Below are 11127 nucleotides of genomic sequence, written 5' to 3'. Positions count from 1 at the left end.
TTATTATTAGTTTTTAGCACGACAGGTGGAATGGCGGTGGAATGCAAGCGATACCATTGTAGGCTGGCTGAGTTAGTTGCTACAAAGAAGGGCGAAAGCTATGCGACTACTATGTCATGGATCAGGGCAAGGGTGTCCTTTGCATTGCTGAGATCAGCATTACTATGCCTAAGAGGTTCGCGAGCTACAAGGAGGATCCATCTAGAATTGACGGACATTGACTTTGACATCGAGAAAGGACATGCTAACATTCCTTAAAAACATTGGGAACATAATTTTATTTCTTAGTCTTTCTAATTTTTCCTTGGTAGCCTTCCATTTGATGTCGGTTTTTATTCCCCTTTTTTTCAATTTTTAACTTTGTATATATTATTGATTTTTTTAATAAGATTAGCATAGTAACTTTATAAGAAAAAAATCGGCTTGAAAGTTGTCTCTTTTTTCATCGAAATAAATTGTAAATAGTTTTTAATAGTTCTTTTTTCTACTTTTAACTTAAGAATAGCAATTTGCTTGAAATATGTTAATAAAGATTTTATTATTATTATTATTATTATTATTATTATTATTAATATTATTATTACTATTATATATACTGTATTTATGACAGCAAACTGTAGAATCACTCAGGTTTTAATAGAATCAAACTGTATCTAGTAGATTTTATTCTTGTAAATAAAGTTATCATTCCATTAATTTTTTTAATTATTATTATTATTATTATTATTATTATTATTATTATTATTATTATTATTATCATTATTATTATTTTTTTTAATTTTTTAATTGTTGCAGTGGCACAAAGTACTGAATTGTTCCAAACTTGTTGTCAAAGAAGACCACACTACAGTGTTGTTTTGTGTACTCCCTACTGCAAAATACCATGTTAGCCACCACTGCCCTTTGAAACTCCTGACTCCTTGAAAGCTTCTTTCAACTTTGCAGTTGGGATAATTGTTGTTAGCTTGCCTCCAATTCCACAGATTGTAATGGAAAAAGTCACTATGAACGCTCTTTAAAAAAGAAAAGAAAACATAACTACAGACTTTATAACATTTAAATTACATATTAATCTTCATAATCTGCTTATAGTACTGTGAAATCTGACAGTCTTTAGTTGAATTGGATCTCGCCTTCAAACAACCAGACCTGTGAGTTGTTACTTCACTAAATGGCATTGCTTATGACAATAAATAATAATAACACTCACCTTTGTTTTCATAGTTACAGAGCAGACACCAAAAAAGGAGTTAGAAATGTGCTCATTGCAGGTTTTGCCTTCCCTTGCCAAAGTCCCCCAAACAACTAAGTTCTTTTTTGAGAACCTGGCAAAAAGTGCACAAGGAATTTAAAAACTGTAAGCATTTGTCCTGAAAATAAATCTAATTTGGCATTAAAGAAAAAAAAAATACCAACATCTGAATCAGTACAAAATAATTAAAGACCCAATAGACCATTTGCGAGTTGCTTTGAACCTCATTATGAAAACGAGGTCTAGTTCTAAGTTTTTATTGTGAAACTTTGTTGTCATTCACATGCAAACAAAACTAATTTTCATATGAAAGGCTTTGCACTTAGCCCCATTTTAATGACAAGTTCAAGGCAGCTCAGAAATGGCCTACTGAATTCTGCTGACATGACAAATAATTTGTCAATTATTGATATTAAGTAAGAAAATTAATCTAAGATATATTACTATTTTCAAAATCAAATTAATTACCTCTGACTTTTAGGCAGTTCATTAATTGCCAGATAAATTGGCCATACTCCAACACCAGAACTTTGGGTACTGGAATCCCATCACTACAATTGACCTTGCTCCCAATGTGTGGCTTCATAGCTCAGTTGGTAGAGCATCGCACCGGTAACGCGGAGGTCACGGGTTCAAATCCCGTTGAAGCCTGAATTTTTTTCAGGCTTCCAATTTCCAATTGCATAAATTGGAAAATTCACTGCGATGATCACTTCTCACTTTCATCTATATCCGCAGTTCATATATGAATTATTTCATATACTTTACATCGTTTCACTCCTCTCACGGGAAAATGGGAACCTACAATTGACCTTGCTCCCAATGTGTGGCTTCATAGCTCAGTTGGTAGAGCATCGCACCGGTAACGCGGAGGTCACGGGTTCAAATCCCGTTGAAGCCTGAATTTTTTTCAGGCTTCCAATTTCCAATTGCATAAATTGGAAAATTCACTGCGATGATCACTTCTCACTTTCAATCCCATCAGTGTTGAATATCAAACTGAAATTGTTGGGGTTATGTAAAAATCATCCAGGTTTACAGTGTTCCTGTAAGATGATCCATCAACAATGTCACATATTTTGGAAGGGTGTTGCCTTGTCAACTTGTTCACCACGTGATTCCACACCTCCTCCTCTGTGACAAATCAAAATAATTATACATACATGCATAGTAAGGACTTCAGGAGTGCCAAAAAAATATGCAATTAGTACGTTTAGTTTGATTGTTTAATCAGGACTCTTATGAGCCAACTTGTGAATGCAAATATGACATAAAAGTTTTCTCATCATGATCACCAAATGAAGGCTACATTTAGAAACTATCTAGAGGCTCTTTTCTACAGATTTGCATTTCCATGCATACAGGGTTAATGCCATGTTTGCACAATTCTCTGCTCGGGAAAAACTTAACTTGAATTGTGACCCATAAATGCATGATTAAGTATTGGTTTGTACTTTACTTGTTTTCCTATATCTTGTCAGATACCAGAATTTTCTTCATTGTTAATGAACTCCAGAATAACTATTGTGAGCTCTTAGCAGCTATTTCCACATAAAGAACATAATGCAGAAGTAATGGACAAAATATGGGTGACAGGGAAGTACCCTAATCTAGGGATAAGGGAAACCAGGTGTGGAGCTCTCCTGGCAGGAGACAAGATCAGGTGGTACCTGGGGTAGCCACCTTGGACAGATCAGAGGTCCTGATCAGTCTCCAGTAGGGTGAGTCCCATATCCCCTAGTCACAGGGAACATCAATCCAAGACATGTTTCTGAAGCTTCAAAAAGGAACCACATGTCAAATTATTGGGTTTTTTTTTAATGAAGAGTACCTGTTTTCCAATCATCCCTGTCCCGTGGATGAATTTTGTCAAGCTTCCTTTCATTCCTTCAAAACCAAAACAAGACCACAGTGGTCCCAAGCATTTCATAAACTTTGCAAGCTTAAGGTGCATAAAGTTGTGATGGTTGATTCTGCAGCTGCCTTCACCTAGAATAAAAATATAAAAATTATTTTACATTTTTCGTTGTGAAGTCATAATTACTTTATGTAACTGGGATTTTGCCTGAATTAACAGTATTTTGAAATACATACCTGTATCTTAAAAATCGTAATTTCCTTCCCTGAATAGCAAAAAGGGGTCATGGTCATGTTGGCAACAAGGTCTTTGTTTGGAAACACTGTTTAAAGCTCATGAGGTATAACCATTAGAAATAATTATTGTAGCTTACCATACAAAGGTTCATACTGGCCAAAAAAAAAAGGTCAAGCACTGCTCTGCTTTCACCAAATCACTTTCTGAAATTGAGTCCCCAAGAAGAATGTGTATGCCTTCCACCAGTATGGCAAAGTGCTCTAAATATATATCTGGCAGGAATTACCATCAACGTAGGGCAAGACATAAAACAAAAGCCAGCTTAACAATTCAGATGCTGAATCCAAAATGCGAGAAAGTAATTTATTTAATTAGAACCTATTGACATAACAAATTGTCTGATCAAATTAGTCATGACAGTGTACTAGTACTTACAACTGTAAACTGGCATAAAAATTAAATGAACTGTACGGTTTTTATTAATTGACATGACTGAGATGTTGTTTGAGACCAAAAAATTGGTGGACCAGACTGTCATTTGAGCCAGCCTACCAGTTAGACAGGACAGCGCACAGTATACTATCATTCAATTCAAGATAGCCTTTTACATATCTTGTCCCTTGTAGTCATTATTAAACCTTGTTTAGCCAGGACTTCATCTTTGTCACAGAGTTGGTTGCTGACTACTTAACATACATGTGTAGGCCATATAATTAAATAGTAGGGCTGTCAAATTATAGTACCAAGGTGGTTTCTAAATGGGGTTGGTTCTTTCAAAATGAAAGTATATAATGAGATAATAATGTTTCACAAGAAGTAGGGTTATAATTACCTTCCACGTGACCTCAATTTGACTTCAGGCTTCGAGGCGTCAAAGCCTGATGAAATCAGGTTTTCGCATTTTTGGCAGTCTTGAATCTACTTTAGAGATCTAAGTGTAAAAAGGGGGACAAACCATTAATAAGCTAGTGAACTGTAATGCAGTTTGGAATATAATTTTCAAATAATCATCAATCCAACACATGTTGCTATAATTCTGAGAAAAAAGTGAGATCTTCTTTTTCTTACTCCATAAGACTGTATCTCAAATTCCCAGCACTGAATGTAAAAGCAAATTTAAATGTTGATTTTTTTCCAGTTTTCTTTAATTATTTTTAGGCATAGTTTAAAGGTTGACTCAAAACCCTGAGTGTCATGCTTTTTCAAAGGCAATGCATTAATTCATTTCATGTTTTTAATTTTGATGGTCCTTGTTTGTTTTGAAGTTATATGTTGCATTTTACCCTCTCCTTGACGAGTCTTATATTTGGTCAACAAAAGTTATCCAAAGCTGTCTGTTTTAATCATTTCTTGTTATTAACTACTTAGACAATCAGTTTCTACTTAAAACAAACTACATGGCCAGTAAAAAAGTTATGTAAAGTACATTGCACACACCTTTCTGTAATGACCTGCATTTTCCATGATACTCTGATGAGTTTTTTCTTTCCCATTTGGATGGTATGGATAATGTCTAGCCCGCCCTTTTCCAGATCATACATGCTGGCCTCTTGCCTCACAAGTGCTGCATCCACATTCATCATTCTGCTGATGCATAATTATTGATGTTTCTAGCTTTAGCCTGTAAATCCATACTGCTAACACAATGCGAATCAGGAGGGGGGCAATCCTGAGTGGAGTACAGATCAGGGAGGACCGGGGATCAACACCCTGGAATGGATATTTTTCCAGACCTGGCTCCAAGGGTTAAGCCTTACTGTGGAGTAAAGTGCAGCCAAGGGTTGCACTTCCCTGTTGGTATTTGTTACAAGGCAATAATGGAAACCTACATTATACAAACAGTAAAGACATACCTGTACCTAGATACTAATTGTAATAAACCAATACAAACACCTCTCAATCCACAAAAGACAATGACACTAAGAGATACTTACAGGTAGTGTGGATTAAAGGGCAAGACAAAGGTTCCAATCACAAGGGAGGGTGGGAGAGAAACCTTATTGTTATGAATGAACTGAAGCCTTATTGTGACCTTATACAGGCAAACGTACTTTAAAGCTTATCTGAACGTAAAACACTGAATGTAAAATTAAATTTAAATTTTGATTTTTTTCCAGTTTTCTTTAAATTATTTTTAGGCATTGTTTAAAGGTTGATACAAAACCCTGAGTGTCATGGTTTTTCAAAAGCAATGCATTGATTCATTTGATATTTTTAATTTTGATGGTCCTTGTTTGTTTTGAAGTTATGTGTATGTTGCATTTTACCCTCTCCTTAATGAGTCTAACTTATATTTGGTCAACAAAAATTATGCAAAGCTGTCTGGTTTAATCATTTCTTGTTATTAACTACTCAAACAATCAGTTTCTACTTAAAACTAACTACATGGCCATTGAAAAATCCTGATCTTCGTTCTTTGCATCAAACCAAAGCGACAGCAAATCCTTTGTCACTCCGAGTAACACTCCATGCATATCTGGAGGAAATGCAAGGTCAAAAAGATCATCTAGGATGATGAAGGGTGAGAAGCCCAGTATTCCTTTAACATGCTGTATGCTTGATAAGATTCATAGTGAAAATAGAGAACAACATTGGGTCAAACGCATTATGGACTGAACATGTTTTCTACTTCTCAAGGAAGTTAAATTCACTGAATCTACCACACAGCAACAGCAGAAAATATTAGATATCCCTCTCCTTCTTTCTTTTGTTTGTTTGTTTTTGCACTTATTGTGAGCTTTGTACTTTTCCAACATCACCAAATTTTTCCCTATACATGTTTAACTTTTCTGTCTAATTTATTCAAACAAATTAATTATGTAAAGTACATTGCACATACCTTTCTGTAATGACCTTCTTTTTCCATGATACTCTGATGAGTTCTTTCTTTCTCACTTGGATTGTATGGATGAGTCTGGCTCACCCTTTTCCAGATCATACATGCTGGCCTCTTGCCTCACAAGTGCTGCATCCACATTCATCATTGTGCTGATGCATAATTATTGATGTTTATAGCTTTAGCCTGTAAATCCATACTGCTAACCCATACAGCTCCTTTGGAATGCACAACCATTCCTGATGGCATACTCACAGCAAGTCCTTTCAAAAAGGAAAAGAGTTAGATGACAAAGGGCAAAAACTTACACAAATAAAGAGGGTTTTTTTGTTTTGTTTTTGGGAATAATATTATTTTAACTAATAAAATAATAACACACCTTTTTTTCATAGTGACTGCACAGACACTAAAAAAGGAGTTATAAATGTGATTGTGCAGGTTTTGCCTTCCCTAATTCCCCAAACAACTAAGTTCTTTTTTGAGAACCTGACAAAAAGGTCGCAAAGAATTTAAAAACTGTAAGCATTTGTCCTGAAAATAAATCCATGCCATAAAAGAAAAAAATACCAACATCTCAATCAGTACTTAATAATTAAAGACTCAATAGGCCATTTGCGAGTTGCTTTGAATCACATTATGAAAGCCAGGCTAAGGGTAAAGTTTTTATTGTGAAAATTTGTTGTCATTCACATGCAAACAAAACTAATTTTCATATGAAAGGCTTTGCACTTATAGCCCCATTGTAACAGCAAGTTGAAGGCAGCTCGGAAATGGCCTACTGAATTCTGCTGACACGACAAATAATTTGTCAATTATTTATATTGAGTAAGAAAAACAACCTAAGATTTGTTTTATTACTATTTGTTTTATTACTATTTTAGGCAGTTCATTAATTGCCAGATAAATTGGCCATACTCCAACACCAGAACTTTGGGTACTGGAATCCCATCAGTGTTGAATATCAAACTGAAATTGTTGAGGTTATGTAGAAATCATCCAGGTTTACAGTGTTCCCTGTAAGATGATCCATCAACCATTTCACATATTTTGGAAGGGTATTGCCTTGTCAACTTGTTCACCACATGATTCCACAGTTCTTCTCCGTGACAAATCAAAATAATTATACATACATGCACAGTAACTGACTTCAGGAGTGCCAAAAAAATATGCAATTAATACGTTTAGTTTGCTTGTTTAATCAGGACTCTTATGAGCCAAGTTGTGAATGCAAATATGACATAAAAGTTTTCTCATCATGATCACAAATGAAGGCTACATTTAGAAACTATCTAGAGGCTCTTTTCTACAGATTTGCATTTCCATGCATACAGGTTTAATGCCATGTTTGCACAATTCTCTGCTTCGGAAAAAAGTAACTTGAATTGTGACCCATTAATGCATGATTAAGTATTGGTTTGTACTTTACTTGTTTTCCTATATCTTGTCAGATACCAGAATTTGCTTCATTGTTAATAAACTCCAGAATAACTATCGTGAGCTCTAATAGCAGCTATTTCCACATAAAGAACATAATGCAGAAGTAATGGACAAAATATGGGTGACAGGGAAGTAAACTAATCTAAGGATAAGGGAAACCAGGTGTGGAGCTCTCCTGGCAGGAGACAAGATCAGGTGGTACCTGGGGTAGCCACCTTGGACAGATCAGAGGTCCTGATCAGTCTCCAGTAGGGTGAGTCCCGAATCAGGAGGGGGGCAATCCTGAGTGGAGTACAGATCAGGGAGGAACGTGGATCAACACCCTGGAATGGATATTTTTCCAGACCTGGCTCCAAGGGTTAAGCCTTACTGTGGGGTAAAGTGCAGCCAAGGGTTGCACTTCCCTGTCGGTATTTGTTACAAGGCAAGAATGGAAACCTGCATTATAGATGTACAAACAGTAAAGACATAACTGTACCTAGATACTAATTGTAATAAACCAATACAAACACCTCTCAATCCACAAAAGACAATGACACTAAGAGATACTTACAGGTAGTGTGGATAAGTGTCATTTATATTGGACAACTAAATTATTGGAATATTTCAACCTGACAGAATTTAGAACTGTGGGTGATGTTAGTTGGTTGCAAATACAAAATTTAGTTAACAGTGATACTTTTAAAAAATAATAGTTTTGAGTTGGTCTTCAATAGGGACTGACATGAAGAAACACTTTCTCCTTTTCAACTTTTGGTCCTCCCTGGAGCCCTGATACCTCAACCTTGAAAAGAAAACAGACATTCTGTTTGGTTGACAATACACCACATGGTCATCATCAGAGACACAGGGCCAGTCAGTCAGGGGCAGGCAAAATGGTGCAATGAAAGGTGTCAAGAACACCCGTTCTTGAAAACTTTTGTCGTGCCATTTCACCCGCAACCCGACTGACTGGCCCTGGGTCTCCAAGCTAAGGATGCCACATGATAAACAATAAACTGCAAGTGCTAACTTAGTTAGCACTTGCAGCTATTTTTTTTATCAAAATCAATCAATTCAACAAAGGATGGTGGCATCAGTTCATGCAATTGCTATTTTGCTATAGGTTCCATTAAACCTTGCACAACACTTTTCAGAGGAGCACAATGTTGATTACGGTGAGTGATTAGGAGGTGGGGGTATATTGTCATAAAATTCAACTTATTAGTACAATCAGAACATGTCTCAATTGTTTTGACCAGCATTGTTGTTTATGGCAGAAGGGCAATAGCCCATAGTGGAATCTTGGTCTCAAACTAGCAAAAAATGTAGATAATTATCGTAAGCAACAGTAAAAATATAAAATAGCAGTCATAAAGACCGGGTATAAACAAAGTTTGTATAATGGTATATTCAATCACTGGGATCACACTGTTTACAAACGATAATCTCCCTAAATCAAAATGAATAGCCATGACTATTAATTGTGAATACCTTGTCTTTCCTCCGTTTTCCTCTATGAAGCAATTCTGACACACCACTTCAGATTCCCGAAATAACGGAAAACAGCTCTCACAGACTTAGTCATGGTTCGTAAACGATCTTGTCCTCTATGGCAACAAATAAGGCTTTCACCTTCAATACAGGCTGAGGACAGTGTAGTGAAATCAAACGGAGGAGATCTTGAAAAGCTTGATAAGTTAAGCAGTGTTTAAGAGCATAGCATATAAAAATCGCAGTGGCTATTCGTACGGCACCCGTACGGCGACTTGTATTTGCTATTTGTACAGGAGTCCGAAGATTTCATAGGATTTCTCTGTAATTCCTGATTCTCGCTTATCCAAATTATTATATTTACCTTTAGAAGGAATAAGCGAATCCAGTGAGTGCCCTTTCTTTGAGCGAGATAAGTTTTCGTACTCTCTGCTCACTAAGCGAACGAGCCACTCGCGACACTTGGAATTGTTTTGCGCGATATTCACGCACACGTCACACGATTTGAAGAGACCGTACAACGACTGGTATTTGCTATTCATTTGGGATTCCTATGAGTATCAGTAAAAATTATCATTAAATTTAAGAATCGCTAACCTGGTTGAGAAATTCAGACAACTGATCCTGACCGGTGGTATAATGATTAAGCAGTTCCGTGGACTCCCTTATTCCCAACCTGCGTGATGCTATTCGTACGGCCAGAAAGCCGCGAAATGGGAGTTTCACTTAATGGAAGAATTTACCTTTTGGACACTCGCATTTCCGTACAGAAATTATGTTGAAGATAACAGAACACACCTCTTCTTCTGACACAGGTATAAATTTTCACTGCAATGACTGAAACTGCGCCTACTATAGAAGGAAGAAGAATTCCCGTATGAATAGCAAAAATGCGAATAATTCGTACGGGATTACCAACGTGAGTTCAAATTCATTGAATTACCAAGTTGTCACTTACCCCCCCGATCCAAGCCAGTGTATTATAACTATTTATAAGATATAAGAAATTCTTTTCGCACATTTTTATGCTACAGCGTACTAATTGTAGCCAGTTGATCTGTGAAGAAGAGGTTGCGTGACATGTGCGAGTTTATGTTTTTTTTAGTAGCTCGCAAAAAGTTTGAAGTGTCGCGAGTGGCTCGTTCGCTTAGTGAGCAGAGAGTATGAAAACTTATCTCGCTCAAAGAAAGGGCACTCACTGGATTCGCTTATTCCTTCTAAAGGTAAATATAATAATTTCGATAAGCGAGAATCAGGAATTACAGAGAAATCCTATGAAATCTTCGGAGTCCCGTACGAATAGCAAATACAAGTCGCCGTACGGGTGCCGTACGAATAGCCACTGCGTATAAAAATTATCCATTGTCAAATGTTCAGTCTTAAAGCTTAGCAATCGGAGCAGTGTATACGTATAGTGAACGAGATGGAGGAAGCTGATACAACGGAGGTGAAACGGCTCCAAGCGGCTAGTTGCGACTGTCTCTGCAATATCCATCCAAATCAGAGTCATTGCAAAAGTCTGAATCATAATCAACGTCGCTCTCGCTTACTGTATTGTTTTGATCGAGTCAGCTGTATCAGTATTCTTGTCACGTACGCATAAGTCTGACGTGTTGCATTCGTTCTGATCTTCCTCGATCGTTCCACATCTTGTTGCATGAAGGTTATGAAAGCGTCTGATGTCTCATAATTCACAGTATTCACTAGTTTCTTGCTGTTCTGCGATCAGTTCCCTTCCTTTTCCTTGGTAATTAAGGGCCACGTTTGACGTTCCTTTCGCTGACTCCAGATGCACTCTACGATACTTGGTATTTTTCCCATCGAGGGTTAGGCTATCTCGACAATTATTTCTTTTGTCTTTCCTTGATGAATACGCTCCTCTTTTTCGAGTGGAAGCTGTGTTTATGGAGGACAAATTTTCTACCACAGAGAGCGATTTTCGCCTTCACTTGGTCGGCCATGTTGATTTTTTTGCTCAAAATGCCTCCTGGGATTAAAGTGTGTTGTTTCCAGTCTCTCGCAGTTGTTCACCTA

General features: G+C 36.8%; 1 long non-coding RNA gene across 8 annotated transcripts in view; it reads right to left on the bottom strand.

The window, feature by feature from the left end:
* Positions 1–877: 877 nt before the first annotated feature.
* Positions 878–11127, bottom strand: part of LOC146460690 (uncharacterized) — a 71418-nt gene continuing 61168 nt past the window's right edge. The window contains exons 1-7 of one of the 8 annotated variants that reach the window (XR_014857577.1): positions 4785–4983; positions 4180–4278; positions 3084–3241; positions 2223–2386; positions 1721–1789; positions 1211–1325; positions 878–1013 (exon numbers count right to left, since the gene is read on the bottom strand). This is a non-coding gene — a long non-coding RNA (uncharacterized LOC146460690). Of the gene's footprint in view, positions 1014–1210; positions 1326–1720; positions 1804–2222; positions 2387–3083; positions 3242–4179; positions 4425–4784; positions 4984–6186; positions 6447–8299; positions 8405–9093; positions 11125–11127 lie in introns of those variants that run through there. The other 7 variants (XR_014857578.1, XR_014857575.1, XR_014857579.1 and 4 more) reach the window with 7 other exon arrangements.

The sequence above is a fragment of the Pavona decussata genome, unplaced genomic scaffold (assembly GCF_977016875.1).
Source record: "Pavona decussata unplaced genomic scaffold, jaPavDecu1.1 SCAFFOLD_208, whole genome shotgun sequence".
In the NCBI taxonomy this organism is placed as follows: Eukaryota; Metazoa; Cnidaria; class Anthozoa; order Scleractinia; family Agariciidae; genus Pavona; species Pavona decussata.
The sequence above is the reverse complement of the archived record's forward strand: the minus strand, read 5'-3'. Positions and strand labels throughout refer to the sequence as shown.